The sequence below is a fragment of the Rutidosis leptorrhynchoides genome, chromosome 3, assembly GCF_046630445.1.
Source record: "Rutidosis leptorrhynchoides isolate AG116_Rl617_1_P2 chromosome 3, CSIRO_AGI_Rlap_v1, whole genome shotgun sequence".
Lineage (NCBI taxonomy): Eukaryota > Viridiplantae > Streptophyta > Magnoliopsida > Asterales > Asteraceae > Rutidosis > Rutidosis leptorrhynchoides.
This window is the reverse complement of record NC_092335.1, coordinates 620,307,372-620,313,067: the sequence shown is the minus strand read 5'-3', so window position 1 is coordinate 620,313,067 and position 5,696 is coordinate 620,307,372.

Genomic DNA, 5,696 nt, shown 5'->3' with positions numbered 1-5,696 from the left:
TGCATAGTTGACTTGTAATTTTAGCTCCGTTGCGTCGCACATTGAGAGTTGACTCTGGTCCCGGTTCCGGATTTTCGAACGTCCTTGCGTACTATTTAATATCTTGTACTTTGCGTTTCGCGGCTCGTACTCTTGTAATTTTGAGACGTTTCTCATCAATAAATTGAACCTCTTGGATTATATCTTGTTCATTTGAGCTTTTTGGTCATTTGCGTCTTCAAATCGTCGTTTTCTTCTTTTGTCTTCGCACTTATTTATTTAAACGAATATTACATAAAAATAGAACAATTGCAACTAAAAGCTTTACATATTGGAAGGATATTGCTATGAAATATATGTTCATTTGGAGCACTATCAATCCTAAATCAGTCACTTACTCATTTTCACTCATCTTCTACACCTCCAAGTTAGAGAGAGAAAAGTTTAGAGTGAGAGAGCTTGGATTTTGGGAAGAAGGAGACCACCTACACCCCAAATTGAAGTGCAATCCGAGTGTACCTGCTACCTAGTCTTGTTCTACACTTGTGGTAAGCCCTAAATCCGAATTTATGTGCTTAATTTCGAGTTTGAGTTTGGGTTTGGGTTAGTGTTGAATTCAAGACCCATTTTCTTCTGAAATTAGGATTCCTGTTGTGTAAATTGGGTGTGTAAACCCTATTTGGTAATTTAGGGTGAAATAGACATTGGAAGGCGATGAGAACTCGAAGTATTTTAATAACTTTGTTAAAAGAAGAGCCAATAAGAACACCATCCGTGGTCTTCAAGTCAATGGAGTTTAGAATGACAATCCTCAAATATGAAGTCTTTTATTTCTATTCGAATAACTTTCAAAGATGTTGACATCGAACAGGGGTATTTTGAATTCCAATCTCTCCGGATAACAGAAAGTGATCATTATTTCCTTGAAGACTAATTTAATGAGGAAGAAATCTGGACAACGATACAAAATTGCGGAAGTTCAAAGGTGTCAGGACCCGACGGGTTTAGTATAATATTTTTTAAAAAGTTCTGGTGGCTAGTGAAGGACGAGATCATAACCATTTTTTATTGGTTATGGAATCGTATTGAAATTCCAAGAGGATGTAACGCTTCTTTCATCACGTTAATACCAACAAATGAAAACCCTCTCAATCTGAGTGATTACTTTCCAATAAGTCTAATTGCGAGTGTGTATAAAATAATAGCAAAAGTGTTGGCTACACGACTAACAAGGGTCATTCATAAACTAATCGGAGTAAAAAAAAGTGCTTTTATCGGTGGAAGATACATCCTTGATGGCGTTCTTATTGGCAATGAAACTATTGATGATTTGAAAAGAGAAAAAAAGGAGAGGACTAATATTTAAGGTTGACTTCGAGAAAGCTTTTGATCGACTAAAGTGGAATTTCATCATCGATACTATGAGGAATTTTGGTTTCGGTGAAAATGGATCAAATAGATTAGCTCCTGACTCTCAACGACTTCTATTTCCATGCTAGTAAATGGTTCACCAACAAATGATACAAGCTGAAAATGGAAGTCAGACAAGGTGACCCAATTTCTCCATTCTTATTTATTATTATCGCGGAAGGGTTGAATATATTAGTAAAAAAAGCAATCAATTCGGGAGCGATCAAAGGTATCTAAGTGGGTAAAAACAATGTTACGGTCTCACATTTACAATATGCCGACGACATGATCTTTTTTGGCGAATGGAGCGAACGAAATACATTAAACATCATGAAATTGATCAAATGCTTCGAAAAACTTTCGGGTCCCAAAGTAAATCTCCAAAAAATAGTCTTTTCAGTATAGGTTTTAATGATGCCAAAATTATCATAATGGCAACTAGGTTGAATTGCTCGGCCGGTTCATTCCCCCTTACGTATCTTGAATTACCCCTCGGTATTAAAATGAATAAAGTGAGTTCTTAGCAACCCGTAATCGATAATTTCAAAAAAGGCTAGGCGATTGGAAAGCCAAATCCATCTCATTTGGACGAAGGTTAACTCTCGTAAAATCGGTGCTTAGTAGTTTACCTCTTTATTTTTTCTCCCTCTTCCGGGCTCTAGCAGGTGTTGTAAAGCTTCTCGATAGGGGTGTGCACCATTTGGTTTGAAACCATTTAAACCGAATATCGAATCGAAACCAAATCGAAAAAAACTAAACCGAATTTGAAAAATGGTTTTTGGATCGAGAAAACCGAAACCTAATTTTAATTCGGTTTTTCGGTTTGGTTTTCGATTTTGAAATTTTTTAATTTGGTTAACCGAAAACCAAATATAAAACCGAATTCAATTTATACAATATTAAATAAATATTTTAAGTTATTTATATTATTGTATACATGTACGAGAGACGATTTTGAATAGATATTTTAACTCTTCAAGTCAAATTCGGTTTACTTGGATTGAAATCCTATTTTAACCTTTAATTTCATAGTTTTCCTTTTAACTCCACACTTTTGAAACTGTAATCATTTCAAGTCAATTTGCTATTCAGTTCAATTTATGTGTGTGTGCACGTTGAATCAATCAAATTTATATACACTGCTTTACAACAGTTTATTACTCATTAGAAAGTATACACTATGACTAAAACAGAGAAAGTTTTAGTTTTGTTATTGGTATTGGTTTTGTTTATTTTTTGATATAAAATGTATTGTATTATGATATTATATAAGTTTATTTTATTTTCTAAAATACGTATATACGTTCGATTATATATATTATTTTAGTATGATACTTACAAAGTTAATGATATAATGTTTATTTACATCGTGAGAAAAAAGTAAATAAAAAAAATTGATGTGGAAATTAATTTGGTTTTAACCGAAACCGAAACGAATTCAAATTTGGTTTTCGGTTCGGTTTTGGTTTTGGTTTTGATAATTGAATTTGGTTTTGGTTTGGTTTTTGGTTTTAATTTTTAGAATTTCAAAACCGAAAAAACTAACCGAATAAATCGAAAAACCGAAAACCGAACCGATGAACACCTAAGGTACAATTTGTTTTAGGGCGGGAAGGGTGAAAATAACAAAACTTTGTTTGGTTAAATAGGATAAAGTGATTCTTCCTTATGGGTTGGGTGGGTTAAATAATAGGTCGCTTACCGCAAAAAAAAAAAAAGAAAATAAAAAAAAATTAAACTTAACATTATTGGGAAAATGGCGGTGGCGTTTCAAAACTGATGATAACTTTCTCTGGGTAAAGGTCATAACTAGTATTTACGGAGCGGGGTGGGCTCGACTCTCTTAACATGGACCAGTTTAAGCATGGAACCTCTACTTCGTGAAATATCATAAAAGCAGGACTTTCAGTTGACTCAATGGGAATCGAATTCTCTTCGTCTTTCACCAAAGATGTTGGAAATGGTCAATCTATTAGCTTTTAGATGATCGATGGGTTGGTTCCAGTAGCCTAAAAGACTTATTCGGCAGGTTGTTTGCATTGGAAAGAAACAAGCTAGCATCTATTGCAGATCGAATTGTGCAGGTGCAAGACAACACGATCTTTTCGTGGGATTGGGCCAGACCCATCCGTGGTCGAGCTGAAACTGATTTGGATACTCTAATTGCATTATTATCTAATACGCAGATTAAAAGTGACACGGAAGACAAATGGAAGTGAACATTAGGCGTGGATGGTATGTTAAGAATGAAAACCTTAGCTCTAATGATTGACGAGTTAAGGCTAAATAACGGCACGTCGGCAACAACTCTTCGAAATAAAGCAATCCCACAAAAAGTGGAAAGATTTATTTGGAGAGCCAACCTAAATAGACTTACAGTCCTCTTTGAACTCGAACGAGGCATCGATTTGGGCTCTATTCTTTGTCCAATTTGCATGAATGATATTGAAACGTTAGATCATTGTTTAACAGAGTGTGTCAAAGTGATGGAGCAATGGAACCAATTCCTAAAATGGTGGAACCTTCCTTCCATAAATTCAATCTCATTGGAACAAGCTTTTGATGATTTGGCCCTTTTCCCAAGTCCATCTTCGTTGGGAAAATGTTTTTGGCAAAGTGCAAAATAGGTTTGTTGTTACTATCTTTGGAAAGCTAGAAACAAAGTTGTTTTCAAGAATTGCGCGTGGAATATGTCATCCATATTAACCAAAATTTAATCGGCAAGCTTCGGATGGATCTCTCATCGCATAAAGAAGGCCTCATTGGAGTGGCATCAATGGCTAATAAATTCGGATTTCTTCATTTCTTCATCACGAAATAGATCAGTGATTGGCTAGATTTCTTTTTTATGCTCGTTTGTAAATTGTACATAGTTATTCCCTTTAGACTTGTTTAAATTTCGTGGTTCGTTTGTATCCTCTTTAACTTTTGTTGTATTCGCACTTGTTTTATCAATGTAACGTTTGTTTTTCAAAAAAAAAAAAATCGTCTATTATTCTAAAAAAGTTACGTTATAAGATGTATATTATTGCAAAATTTAAATTATCGCCAAATGTTCATTATCACAACTATATTTGAACATTCCCAACCATATAATGTCCATTATCAGGATTTAACAATTCTAAAGCATTAAATGTACATAATCGCAATTTTTTGTTTTTTTGCGAATACCAAGTCGTAATATCAACAGGGACTATAGAAGATCTTCAAAAGTCTTCCCATAGTAAAAGTCAAGAAAGAAAAAAAAAATCAACTATATAAACTTACAACTCAAGCTTCAATTACCTTCACCACTAGTCCACAATACTTTTATTAATTATGGCTGGAAATTTTAAGTTGCTACAGGTTCTTTCCTTAGCTGTATCCGTTTTCACAGTTTCCGGCCAGCAAAATTGTAAGCATTTCATATTAAATTATTCAAATTAGTGAATTACTATCGTAAAGCTAGCTAGACTTGTTTGACATTTTTACTTAATTGTTCAGTTTAGTAAAATGCTTAACATGGATGTTACTATATTTAGCTTCACTTAGATATTATTCTTTCGGTCAAAAAATAAATTTTATTTTTATTTTTTTATACTAGTGGGTAATGCTCGTGTGTTCCACGATTTGTGCGATTGTTTGATAGTTTGATATTCATTTTTGTTTCAATGGTTGTGTAACCGGGTTTAGTAAGATTCTTGAAGAGTTTCGTAATATTGTTAATACGTGCATGAGATTTATGTAAAATCAATTAGTAAGCGTAAATAATCGCACCAAATCTTATGAAGTTAGAGAAATAAATTTATTTAAAAGTAGTCAACTTTTAATGGAATGCTCATCTTGATCTTCTAACAATTACTTATATAATGTAAGACCTCGCATACTTAACAATTACTTGTATAATGTAAGAACTTGAATACTTTTTAAATTTTCTTACTTAAGATAAATAAAATTAACATAATGACATAATATGATTAGGAAATTCAAAAATTTTGAGTCATTGAATATAGAAATGAGAAATAAAATCAACATTAAATCATAGTATAATATTTCATTTCATGTATAGAATTCTTATATAATCACAAAAAGTGAACAAAATGTGTATATACGGTAAGTATCAACTCATCTATGTTAATACGTTTCCTTGTTACAAATTGAACTTCACTAATATTCTCATTTGTCCTTTTAATATATGAACATCATAAGTACTTACATTTACCAACATTATTACAATAACTTACTATCATAGTTTGAAAACTCCATTCATATCAATATATCATAAAGCAATGATATTTTGATCATATTTTGTTAGTATAACTACATTG